A 14484-nucleotide genomic window follows, 5' to 3' on the forward strand; every position below is an offset into this window, starting at 1 on the left:
AAACGGGAGCACAGCGGCTCCGGTCAGCGACGGCGGTCGTCGAAAGTGGCGGACAACAGTCCGGGCGCTTCTCCTTGTGATTCCACGGCAGTCCCCGTCTCGGGTCGGCAGCCTTTTGAAGGTCTGTCTACCAGGGAACTTTGGCAAAGATCAGCTGGTGCACGATGGTCCCTCTTAGCTCAGGATGAGGACGCCTTACCAGGTCCTCTCTGAGTCAGTCCTTGGAGACACATCAGCTTTTGGATTGTGAAGGAGAGCAACAGAAAATCTTCTCGTCCAGCAGGGCTTCAAGGTCAAGCTTCAGTTACTCCAGTTACTCGTCGTAGTGGACTTCAGCTTCTGAACACAAATTCTAGCAGTGAGAGGTCCACAGATACACCAGTTGATATCCCATTCATTCTGCTGGGTCACACTCAGGCAACCAATCGGTCAGAAGGGCATTCATGCAGGCAGGCAGCCAATCATGTGCATAGTGCATTCAGGCCATCCACTCCTCTCCAGACACTCACAACAAGTTATGTGTATTGGGACAAGTACCCAGCCATTGAACACTCCACACTGTATTCATACCGGTTTTCGGGCAGGGCTGTCTCAATCATTGTGTCAAACACCAGATATTAGACACCCACAACACAGAATGCGTATTCGTCACACACTCCATTCACCCAGGTACCATCCACAGGGTGTACCCACAACATACAGTCATTGGGAAGGCTCCAGCCAGTCTGGTCAGCACTTCACAACAACACCATTTATGGAACTTCCACCCAATAGCCGGTCGGGTGAAGAGACAGAGTCAGGGCTTACCAGGACTTTGGGAAAACAAGGTAACAGGCAATAGAAAGCAAGAGGCCATGGGGACCATCTTGTTTCCTATCAGGAATCAACTGATTCCAATGGCAGGGCCTGGGTATCCCAAAATGGAGGATACTCAGAGCACCTGTCAAATTCAGCATGGAGCTGCCACCAGCCCATACCCTGCTCTGTGGGCCACCCACAGGTGCCCTAAAACATACACTAGGGGCACAGGGTTGTACCCTCACCCATGGGTTCCATAAGGGTATCCCATGGGTATGTTCACCTTAACCAAAAGAGAGAGCTGCACCGCCAGGAGTCCCACATGAACTCCTGTGCGGAAAACACGACTGAACACATGATAAAAAGCAGTAAAGGACAAAGATACAGAGGCTCTGTCCCTCCGATGCATTTCCAGCATCACAGTGGGGAAGACCAGGCCCCACAAGAATTTTTTAAAGAACTGAAACGGGCCTTTGCGCAGACCACCAGAAGGGTGCACACAGACAGTAGGGAATTTGTCAATACTGCCTTCTTTCATGCCCTCCCTAAATACAGTATGACCCAGCTGGTGAGGGTCTTTCATGAGAAAAGATCACTAGACTGGGTCATTGAACAAGCAACTCGCATCTACGAAGTGCAGTAGCCACTGCTAAGGTGGCAGAGGTGAAGGTTGCCCCCATTTTAGATCTGGAGATGGGGGGCCTAAAAACATTCCTGTGCAGAATCCTACCAACCCAAGACCCAGAAGGCCATCGGGCCAATCCGAAACAGGGAGTTAGGGAGGTAACCCCACAAATGGGACCCCTAACTCCCCGGAATACATCAGCCCCCATTACAAGGGCAACAGACCCATCCTGGGCTATGTGTGGACTCCTCCAGCCCAAGGGGGGTGGATCCAACCAGGCAGCTGCCAACCCAGGAAACTCTAATCCTCACTTTCCCCAGGAGGGCAGTAATCTCCCAAATGCCGGGCTGAGTTTCTTTCCCCGGTACCTGCCAAACACCTACCCCCAAAACAAGCCTTCTTTCTTTCCCCACTTTCTTGAGCCCAGACAGCCCAATCCGGGAGAGGGGAGGTCAAGGGTGGAGGGGTACCAAAACTATCCCAACCAGGGGTATTATGGGAGAAGGGACAGTTACCCTTCCCGTGATCAACCAAGGGTAGACCAAAGACCCTGTACCAGCCAGAGCGGGTGTCCCAACTGGAGCACCAGGTCCAGAACATGGCACAGGATCTGGGTCGCATGCTGAGGGCTTAACAGAACCCTCAGATGAGCATGGTGACTCAGAACTCCTCAAATCAAGGGTCTGGTGCTCCAGATCAATGACTGGGGAAGAACCCCGACAACCCATTGGTTCCCAGGTAGGAGGCACAGGGGGGAGGGGGGTGTAAAGCCTTAGAGGAAGCTTCCTTCCCCAATTGTGAAAAGCCCCTGGAAACCCAGGAGCCGGAACCAGAATCTCCTGCCTCCGAAAATCTGCAACCTAAGGAACAGAGGGCAGGAAGGACAAATAAAGAGCCTAGAAAGACCCATTTTGGGGAGGAGGTGCAAATCTTCCAATTTGAAGGAGAGGGGTCCTCAGAGGATTCATGCTGGTAAGCAGCGTTTCGAAATTGACGGCCATGTTGGAAGGATCCGAGTTCAGACCTCGATGCATCATGGACCACGAAGTCCAAAATGGATGTAATCAACGGTTCGTGACAGACTGGGTAGATGTGGGGACCGAGTTGAAACCACCCATCATCAAACCCCAGAATTACCAGCAAGAAAACCCCCTTGTTCAAACCAATTCTGGTGACTGCCTCCAAAAAGGGGGGCAGCCCAGAATCAGAACCAGGGGAGCCCAATACTTCCCCCATATCCAATCGCCACCTTTTTCTTACAGGTTCCCAAGATCCCAATCAAAATCCTGCCCAAATCATTCCTCTGTCAGAATCTAAAGCAAAGAAATTAACCTACCAATTGGCCAAAAATGTGCATTATCTTTGCCCCCTTGAGGAAAAGGAGGGAAAATGTTATGCCCCGGTCCAAATACAGCGTCAATGTACAATTTTGGCACTGGTGGAAACTGGATCCCAAGCCACCCTTCTGTCAAAAAGGGCCTTTGATCAGCTGAATACAGGAAGAGGGGAGAAATACCAAATCCCTCTCACCCCTCTTCCTAGACAACTTCAGAACTTCGATGGGAATGAAATTCCTGTCGAGGGGACTGCGGATTTAGACATTAAAATTGGGCGACACAAGGTGAAGCACCCGGTCATAGTTGTGACTCCAGAGGGCACACCATGTTTACTAGGGAATGACATCCTGTGTAGATTGTCTCCCCTCATATATTGTGTAGACAAGGTCCTCTGGACCCAGACTAACCGACCAATAAAATTGAAACATAGTATCAACCATGTTAGTTTAAATGGCACATGCCACATGGTTGAACAAAAACCTGACCAAATTGAATTCCACTTCCAGAACAACCAAATCCCAGACGTGACAGAAATTGCAGTAGGACAATAAACTGGTGATGGGGAGTCCTCTCTATTTCTGAAAATCAACCTTCCTTCCAGTTTAAGGTGGAATTCCACACTGGAAGGAAATACTCTGAAATTCTATACAAATTCACAATCAGGAAACCCTACTACTACAGTCCAAAATGATGTGAAATCAGCTCAAGGCTTGGCCGATAATCAGAAAATTGGAGAACAGTTGTTCATCTCTATTCAGTTAAATGAAGGGAAGGAATCTGTTCTCGCCTGGATATGTGTGAACAACGGTAAGAGCTTCATCAGCGAGGCCATGTTACGCAAACTCCCAAAAGATCCAGCCATTCCCACATTTAAATTGGCAGCCAAATGGGAAATGGACTTGGAAACACCCAATTCCAAACATCTCCTGCCTAGCAGGAGTATGCTCAAAATGTCCATAGGCAACAAGAGCATAGTCCATTATTTTTGGGTCGTGCGAGATGCCCCAGCTGCATTTTATTTAGGCAGTGACATTCTCAATCGCTTTGCCATTAGTTTGGACCTAATCAACTTCAAAACCTTGTCCCGATTAGCTGGTAATCCCATGGACTTTGATGACCCAGAGAAAGCATTTCGGCCAGCTCAACTGCTGCCATATGCAGTTGAAATTCAGATTGGAGAGGCAGTCATCATCCCAGAACGGACCCGGCAATTCAAACTGGAAGTAAAAATTAAAAGATGACAGAAACTGAAAAATCCTGACGCCTGTGTTCATCTCAATGCTCATTTCCAACAGCAACGGTTGGGGGTAAATCCAACACTACTAATCAATATAGAACACAACACCATTCCAATAGAGGTGGATAACAGCGGCCTAAAGAGTATCACTCTGGGAGCATGCACCATTATTGTAATGGCGGTTCATGACCGACATTTTTCCATAGATTTAGGTAATGAACTGTTAGGACCAATCCCCAAGGACTGTTTTGACAGTGATAGCGATGATGACACAACACCAGACAGGTTCTTCACCCGGCATGGAGGGAATTTCCTGGTGTACTCTTCCTGCCCTTATGGTAAGGAAGATGTGACCTGTGACTTCAGGAGGGATGAGGTGATCTTTCAAGTCCACCAGGACTGCCTTCCCCACCTGAAGCCATCGGTCCAAGTCAGCACTCTGAACAGGGACTTCTCCACCCAGCTGGAGGAGGCCGCTAAGATAGCCAAACCAGAAGTCTCTCCAGACTTCAGGCAGATGGTTGAAGAGAGAGTCATCCTAGCTGATGCCTGTGAGACCCTGGAGCAAAAGCAAACATTTAAACAAGTTTTCTTAGATTTTCAAGATCTCTTTGCGATGGACTCATATGACTGTGGTTGCACCGACATCCACACAACAACAGTTCCCACAGACCCTGGCATGACTCCAGTGTTTGTGAAGCAATATCGCTTGCCTCTCGCATCAATGGAGTCCCTTACTGAAATAAATAAGAACCTTGAGTCCTGTGGGATAATTTGTCCAGTCCACAGCACCCTCAATAATCCGTTGCTGGGGATTTTGAAACCAAACGGCCAGTGGAGTCTCTGTGCTGATCTAAGCGAGTTCTTATAATAAGAACACAAGTCATGTCAGCGTAAAAAAGACAAATTGTAAAGGGAACCAGCAAAGGGACAGGGAAGAGGAGGCCCACAAATTCGGAATCACAGATCAAACCAAACAAAACAACTATTAGAATATATGATTATTTTATTTAAATTTCATTCTTTGTTTAAAACATACATTTTAAACCTTATTGTGAGCTCATATCTTATCTAAGCATTTTGTTTATAAAAAGTGCATAGCCAATCAAAGTGCTTGTGTAAAAACAACATGACTGTCAATTCAGTCCATGCTAACATAGCTATCTGAAAACCAACCTGGATAACGGGGGTCACCCAAGTAGTGATTAGAGGCTACGGGAGCATTATCACATTTAGAACAAATCATAAATACACAGTCAATACAGTGATAATTTCCTCTAGAACTAAAGAGGGGTGCTGTACGTCAACTACTAAACTGTCATAACCCAGTGTGTTGCACTAAGTCTGGCATGGATGAAACAAGAAGTAGTTTTGATGGTGTGAAGCATCTAAACTGTTTCACAGTTGGTGCCCATCTTCTTCAGGACAGCGCACTCCCATTAGAATAGTTGCCACTTACAATTTTGATATATGTAGTGTATATAGGACAATAATGCACTGAGTTATAAAGAGAATACAGGATGGATCCATAGTCTTTCCTAAAACATCATAAAAAAAAAGAGGAGACAAAAAAGACGAAGAAAACACAGTTGAGCAAAACCATGAATAATTGCATTGCAAGCTGAAAATGAACAAACAAGAATGATCTGTAAATGACGAACAAGAGGCCCCCCTCCCTGTGAAAAATGTCCGGAAAAGGCCCTTATACTTGTATCTGGGAGAAGGAAGGTTTAACAATTGAATTGCAAAATTACCATTATCTCAACCAAAAGCAGGTCCCGTCTTTCCAAGTATAAATCTTGGGAAATAAGTGTAAACCATCACAGCAAGTTCTCTACAAAGTAGAACTGTAAAGAGTAAGAACAGGTATATGTTATAATACGGGAGGGGCAATAGATTACTGTTCGCCCCTCCGAGGGGCAGGGGTAGAACATGAGACGGCAAGTCTTCCCAAGGTTAAAGGGTTAGAAAATTACATGAGTGAAGACAGAATAAACCAAATTGAGAGAGAAATGGATTAACTCAAAATCTAGAACTCGCCTGAATGGAGTAAATAGTGATAGGCAGGTAAGGAAAGGAAAGTACGACCTCAATGATGTAATGCATTCACTGATGGGAAATCCCACATCTTTCAAAAAGTGCCTTACCCAGGCAAGATGATGTCCAGCGGAACATGGTTAAGTCACAAATAGCTGCAATAATACACAAAGACAGTATATGCCACTGTTTAAGATTATGTGGCCATGAATGATGCATATGTTGGACCTGGCGAGGCGTACCCCATAACATAATTATAATTAATGCGTGGGTCAGCAGGCTTGTAAACCAACATAGCCACAGCTGTGATTAGGCATGAAATTAAAGAGCCTAACATGGAAAAACAAGAAGAAGTTTCCAAGTTGTTTCGAATAGCGCCATGTTGCCAAAGCACGCAAAGTAAAGAGACGTAATAGTCTAGCGTGTAAAGAAACCCCAATCACAGCTACAGGGGCTGCGAGATAACAATAATGTTATTATCAATCACGTCTTCCAGAAACGGCTGAAAGGGTTACGAGGTAACAAGGGTCGTGAATAGCACGGCAACCTTGCATACAACTCCACATATTCCGAAACACCTTTCAAAGGCTATTAGAGCTCACAATGTCCCAACTAACCTTCAGCTTCGGGCGAATAGTCCTTCGGTGGGATCCTGCAACAAAGACCAAACGGATCTACCATGGCATTTGCGAGACAGATTTAAATACGTAAAGAGGCAGGTAATAGCGTCCTGTGTCATGCGTTGTAGTTCGAGTGTCAGAATGCTGAGCCGAGAACACCGTCGCAGGTAGATAGGGCTATTGTTTTTTAATATATGAACTAGAAAGCCTCTCTGTCCAGGGATGCAGTAATAGATGTCTTTGGCAAAAATAGGAAATGGGAGAAAGGAAAACGGAAAAAAAAGAAATAGCAATTGTTAATGAATGAAATGATCGCGGACTGTTGGAAGTAATATATCCAAAATAATTGCAATATAACAAGAACCCAGCAGTCCACGAATAACCAAACTAGAAAAACGGCAAAGAATAAAAAACAGAAAATGAAATAAAGCCTGGAAAGGTACATGCATGCATGGTGGGTATAAACGCACACTAAATAGGGGTCCAGCCCGCAGAATATTCAATACCTAATTAGATCCATATGGGATTGCTGCCCACTCTTCCTGAGAGTTCAAACTCACTAGGTGGATTTTGGTGTTATAAATCCACCTGTTTTCTCGAGTGGAAAGTCTGTTAGCAGAGGCATGGGAATCAGAGCCTCTTACTTGTTCCAGGGCCCACCAGCGTAAGTCGTTGCAGCCATGATGATATTCTGAGAAATGGGTCACAAAGGGGTATATAAGACTTGTGCTCAGAAATTCTGAGTTTGTCAGGTCTGGACGTCTTACCTATGTAGGTCTTGTTGCAGGGACATCTAACAGCGTATATTACGTTCTTAGAGTTACATGACGTATGGTCCCTAAGGTTCCATACCCTATTGTTGATGTTCACGGTGGTAGTAGCTGAAATCGACCCGCAGTGGCAACAATACCCGCATGGGAAGTGCGCATGAACTTTATCCATGCCCCACATCTCAGTAATGGTTTTGGGTCCTTTTCTGAACGAGGACCTGTTGGCTTTAGACAGCCAGCTCTTAAGGTTTTTACCTTTTTTAAAAGCAAACATTGGGCCATCCAAATCTGAGTTATTCAACTGTTATAGATGCCAATGTTTGCTAATTGCTTTCTTAATAGTCGAGTGATGGGTGTTATAAGTCATCTCACAAACCATTCTAGACTGTTTGGAGTTATCGCGAGTATTCTTAGGTAAAAGAATCTCGCGATGTTGGACGTGCCCTCTTACGTGATTGGCGCAATTCATGATGAGGGTACCCTCGATCTGAAAGTCTACTTTCAATAATATCAGCCTGGTTGCAGAAGTCTTTTTTGTCAGTGCAGTAATTAAGAACCTTGAGTCCCGTGGGATAATTCGTCCAGTTCACAGCACCTTCAATAATCCGGTGCTGGGGATTTTGAAGCCAAACGGCCAGTGGATACTCTGCGCTGATCTAAGCGAGCTCAACAAACGGGTCCATACTTCACGATGGCCGATGGCCTTCCCTACATTGACCAAGGGCTGGTGCGGATCCAAGGGTCAAAGGTATTCACTGCAATTGACCTGACCAATGGGTACAGGACTGTACCTGTTAGTAGGGAGGACCAATACAAGCTGGCCTTTACCTTCGGGGGCAGCAGTACACTTGGACGCAGACTCCCTTCGGATACATCAACTCCGGCAATTAATTTAACATCTTTCTGCATAAGGCCATGTCTGACTTGGGTGAAAGGGGCAACCTGGCCTATGTAGATGATGTTCTGATCAAAAGCTCAACTGTGGAGGAACACATGGCAGAGATCTCTTATGTTCTAACACAGTTGAGGGCTGCGGGAGCAAAACTCTCTTTCCAAAAGGCACAATGGTGTAGGACCTGTGTCAATTTCTTGGGGCATGAGATAACTCCTGAAGGTCTCTGTACCTAGAAAAAGAAAGTAGAATCACTCCAGAAAATAAAAGACTGCACAACTCTGCGGGACCTAAGGAGACTCCTTGGACTAACTAATTGCAGCAGAAAGTTCATTGCGGACTACGCAGAGATCACGAGACCCCTGATCCATCTGTTGAAGGGGTGGGCAAGTGGGAGTGGGGTCCAGAACAAACCGAGGCAGTAAGACAACTCAAAAGAAGCTTCTCACAAGCACCTTGGCTAGCTTACCCTGTCAAAAACAAGGAGTTCTTCTTGGAGACAAGGTTCTCAAATACATGCTTGGCTGCAGTATTATATCAAATGCATGACAAGGCCAATAAAGTAATCTCCTATGCGAGTAAGACTTTATTCTCTGTGAAGGAAAAATTCAACGATTGTGAGAAGGCACTCCTGGCAACGGTATGGGCATTGAAGCATTACCGCCCGTTTATCCATGGGGAACACATCATAGTGGAGACTCCACACCAACATTTGCAATATCTTCAAAGTGACAGAATCCGGGCCGGAAATGTGAGTAATTCCCGAATTACTTCCTGGATTCTGTCAACGCAAGGCTTTCCTGTGGGGGTCAGATATGGAAAAAACAAGAAGAGTCCCCTCGCGCAAGGTCTGGCTGACTTGCATGATTGTGCCAGAGAAAACTGTCAAGAGAATGAAAGTCTTAAAATCAAGGACATCATGGAGGCATACCTTAATTCCCCACACAACGTCTATGAAGAAGACAAGTGTGAAGGAATGCCCACTGTCTATGTGGATGGCTGCTCCTACCATGTTGACAACAACAGGGAAAAGGAACTCGTGGCCAGCGTGGGGAATGCATGGCTGAATGAGGTCCCAGAACCCTCCGCTGGGTACAAAATCGGTCCCTGAAGTAGTCAAGTGGCAGAGCTGATGGCTGTGCATCAAGCCATCCTCACTGCTGTCCAACACCAACTCCACAAACTGGTCATAATCACTGATTCAGATTATGTACGGACCAGGTTCGTGGAACACCTGGTTAACTGGAAAACCAGAGGCATGCTATGTGCTAATAATAAACCTTTAAAACATGGAAAATTAATACAAAATATTGATGATCTGGTCATCTCGAATGGGATGACCATCTACTGGAAAAAGATCAAGGGTCATTCTAAAGTAGAGGGGCCAGACAAAACTGGAAATGATCTAGCAGATCAGCTGCCAAAACTGGAGCCATCCAAGGGGATCTACTTGAGATCGAGTCCCTATTGGGTGAAATCCAGGTCACTGCTATACTAGGTCCCAGACAAATGCTCAAAATGAACTCTCAACTGCACAATGGATTAAGGAGACCGCAGATGCTGATTTGATTACGGCTCAAAAAGGGGATCCAATAATTGGTAAGTTTTATCAACACAATGAGGACCCTGAGAACTTTCCCCTGACGGATACCGATTACATTGGGAAAGAGGACCTCAGAGTGTTGATGAAATGTCCAAAAATGTTCTGAATCCAAGACAGTTTGTTGGTGAAGATATCCATAGCTGGCCATGACCAGTGGGTGGTCCCCACTTAATTCTGAAGCCTGATGCTAAGTCATGCCCATGATGCGGCCACAGCCGGTCATCGGGGGTTTCACACAACATTAGAAATCTTGTGAGAGGTTGCATACTGGCCACACATGGGGCCGGTCCTCGACCAATACTTGAAGGGGTGTCTTGTGTGTGCACAATTTCAGCCAACATCACTCACACACCATGCTCCCCTCCAAAAGAGGGGGATGACACTGCCTTGGTCAGATTTGCAAGTCGATTTTTTCGGGCCCGTGATTCGCTCCTCTAGGGGAAACAAGTACATGTTGACCGTAACATGCATGTTCACTAAATGGGTGGAATGTCTCCCGGCCCCAAATTGTAACACAGAAACAGCAGCTGCCCTGATGATCAATCACATCTTCTCGCGTTTTGGACTAACTCAAAGGACTGAGTCAGACCGAGGTAGTCACTTCACTAGCAAGGTGATGACAAAGATGTGGGAGATACTTGGGTCAAAAGGAAACTACACATTGCCTACAGGCGGTCCTCTAGTGGTGGAGTTGAGAGGTACAATAAAACTATTGTGAGCATATTAAAAAAGTTTGTGGCAGATTCTGGGCCAAGTTTGGACATTCGATTACCCCTTGTCCTGATGGCCATCAGATCTACCCCTACATCTGCAACAAAAATGTCTCCATTTGAGCTGATGACTGGAGGAAGGATGGTGCTACCCAGTATCTGCTCTACAGAACCCAAGAGCAGATCTTGATAAATGCCTCCATAACTCATGAATATGTTGAGAATCTGAGAGAACACCTTCAACATGCTTTTGCGTAGGCTCAGCGGAATCTAGAGAGGTCTGCAGACAGTATGAAGACCCACTATGATCTCAAGACAACTAAAAAGGAATACCAAGTAGGATACCGGGTCTACTTGTCCAATTTCCAAAGGAACCAAGCCAAAGAGTGCAAATTCCTCCCAACTTGGCGGGGCCCTTTTGAAACTGTGGACAGAATCTCACCAGTCGCGTACAGAATCTGCATCCCCAAGGGCAGTTTGGCAGAAGGGGAAGACAAGTGGGTCCCCATAAACCAGCTAAAGAGTAGCCATCCCAGGCATACTTTGCGGCAAATAGAGGAGCCAACCGGAAACCCAGAGGGGGAAAATCCGTAAACATGGAAGAATCACTTAATGTTCACTGTGTATGTGCAAAAAGAGTTTTAAGACCTTTAGTAAACATAGATGGGGAACATTGCCAATTATAACCAATACAAGTGTCTTTCCCACTGCTGACATCCCCAGATGACGTTTGGACACAGTAGTGGGAAAATATCAATAACCATGGTCTGTTCTATCTTCTAGCATCTGGCCTAAGAATCATCCAAATGATTACCAAGGAGGACCACTCGGGGACCGGGAGGAAAGACCCAAGGAGCCTGGAGTGCCACTCCATGCTCCCAACCAGAACCAGCAATACTCCTGACCAGAACCGGCGAGGAGAGTGGGTCGCCTCCAGCACTGACGGAGAAGCAGCTGAATTTCTCCACATGGACAAAAGAAAATAACATCCGAATCTCCCGACTTCCCCTTGATGAGCAGTCAAAACCAAATCGGGAGGGGGGATCTGTGGGATGTATTGACTTACTCCGCTATGCTATGCGGCATCACCCTGCCAGTTATGGTGAAAGAAACAGCAACAATGGCGGCAAAACCCTTGTGCGCGGCAAAAACCTACAAAAACCGTGTGCTTCAGCACACAAAAAGAGGGATGCACAACCTGCCATCCCTGGTGCATGTGTGGTGGTATAGAGCACACCCTGCAAAAATGTGCCAGTGGGCTCCATGACCAGTAAACAGAGTGCAGAGAGAAAAGCAGCACTTTGCAAGTGAAACCCAAAAATGTGCCTACATGTGACAATTGATCTGTTGCTAAAACCTCCTAAATGCTGATACACAACACGTCTCCACATTCAAAATCTTGCCTGGTGCTAAAATTCATGTATCAAATGAAGCATTGTGAAAAATACAAAGTCTGAAAACTGACAGCCTATGCCAAAATCTGGGTGCAGTACCCGGGGCTACCTGAATGACAGCTGTCAGAGGAGTACTGAGGAAACTTTCAAGGGACCTAAAACAAAAACGTCTGCTGGATTAGCAAACATAAAAAGGATTGTTGCCAATAAGGAATACAGATTTAAGTTTTGTTTTTTCCTACAGATTTTAAGGCCAAGAAAGAAATATATTTATGTTTGATGTAACAAATTTGTTTTTTGCTGGATTTAAGAATTTAATTAGCATGGCTGCAGCTGCAAGAACTGGAAAAGCAGGTTTTTCTCCCAGAAGGTGGGCCTTCCTCACAGAAGAAACTCACTGAGAGGTGTTAATTGCGGGCTAGAACAGAATCTTGTCTTCAGAAAGCGAAGGAACAATGACAAAACTTCAGCCCAGGAAACTGGAAGTGTGAAGGGGGTCATAAATGGCCTCTGGAAGGAACAAACAAGGAGGGGGAAGCCCTGGACTGCAGGGAGACAAAAAGGGGTGGACCATCTGTTGCTAAACATGAACAAAGAACAATTTTTAAAAGACTCATAACAAAATGGTGAAAAATATAAAAAGGACAGAGTTGTTAATTTAATTTCTGGCTACACGTGTGAAGAGGCAGTAGAACTGTGTGACATGTTCAGTCCAGGAATGGCAATATATGTGGTTTTATGCTAAATGTATTACTGTTAGAATTGTGAAAATGTACACGCATATCTCTATGTTAAACACGCACATTTGTGGAAATTTGCATACAATTTGGAAATTGTGTTCATAGAGAAAATGGCAAAATTCTGTAGAAAGTTGAAACAAGATCCCACTGCTGCGGGTTTTTGAGGAATAGCTGCTACGTAAAATATCACATCTTTGTGTTTGATTTGTATAAAGGTGACCCATGTAGAAATGTACATTTAGTATCAAATCCGATTTTGAGACCAGTAGCTAAAGGGTCTCTGAGGACTGTAAAGCAAATCATAAAATGTGACATCATCCGGCCTTGATCCAATCACTCAAATTGCAAGGTGGAGATGAGGTGTGGTCCTATCCCAGCTCACCGGGTCAAGCTTAGCTAAGCCGGCCCACACACCCCCTTTATGATGTCATTCTATAGCATAAATAGAGACAGCTAACAACACATAGGGACGCACTGATCCAGCCATTTTCCTGATTCTGGAGAAGCACTCTGATCCAGCATCCTACATCTAGTTTAATTAATCTTCCAGATCCAGATGCCAATTCTCTTGCCAGCAATAGAGAACTATTGATTCCAGCTAGGCCCAAATCCTCAAATGTATTCTCTCCACTCAGTAAAGCACTGTGGGGGGAGAAGGCGTTTTTGAACCAGTATCCTGAAACTCTCTGGCTTGCCACCACGAGGCTTGCCTGAGGAACTCGCAATCCAGCTGATGCAAATACCCACAGACTAGGAGGGTAGATCCTGTGCAAATCCGGCGACCGACATAGCTGATCCAGTACCGTGCCTGATGTGCTGTCTTTCCTAGACCAGACCCAATTCAGGACCAGAACTGACGGTCCCATTTAAAACTTATCCTGTGAGTATTAATAGGAAGAACTGTGGCCCATAGTATCTTTGCATTGTCTCATCCCTATCTCAAATACATCCTATCTTTCCTTCAGAACCAGTATTGTTAGAACTATCTTTACGCTGACCCTTTTCTCATCTGAAGAAGTCGAGTTTCCTTAGCAGGCGGGTCGAACTGATCCTGTGAATGTAAGATCCCTGTGTGGTCTTCACTTCTTCATAGTCATCCCCTAGTGTAAGCAAACCCATTTTTCATTTTCAAAAATGCATTTCTGTTTTCCATTCTCGCGCCTATCTCGCAAAAACGACCTTTACTAAAACCTCTGTAACTACCTCAGGTTTTTTGATAGAAACGAAATGTCAACTCCTACTTGTACCTAATATCCATAGCTATCCATAGGACCCAAAACCGCACTGTGATTCTCCCGTTACCGTGAATATCGTGCAATGAAAACTTTGCCATGGTTTACACGTGTGAAATAGCTGTAACTGCTTCCAACTTGGACTTTAAGATTTCAAATGTTTTCTTGGGACTAAATCATTGCTTGTGATTATTTGCACTTATTCAAAGACGCTCCTATAATAATTTAGGACAATTTGACCACATTTGATGTTTTTGCCCAGTCAATTCCAAGGATAATTTAAAAGCCATCTGGCAGCTGAAAAGTCAATTCCGTTTTTCTCTTGTGTTTATGGGGGTAAAGTGGGCTTGATATTCTGTTTGATTCGTGCTATTCCTGAATACCTGCTCTCTACTCCTATCTCTCTACATTTCCTATTTGGGGGTTGCGGGGTGTTGCAGGGGGAACCTCTAACCATAGTGCTATCTGATCTGAACCTACACAAACATA

Source organism: Ambystoma mexicanum, chromosome 3q (assembly GCF_040938575.1).
Source record: "Ambystoma mexicanum isolate Mex_15411 chromosome 3q, UKY_AmexF1_1, whole genome shotgun sequence".
In the NCBI taxonomy this organism is placed as follows: domain Eukaryota; kingdom Metazoa; phylum Chordata; class Amphibia; order Caudata; family Ambystomatidae; genus Ambystoma; species Ambystoma mexicanum.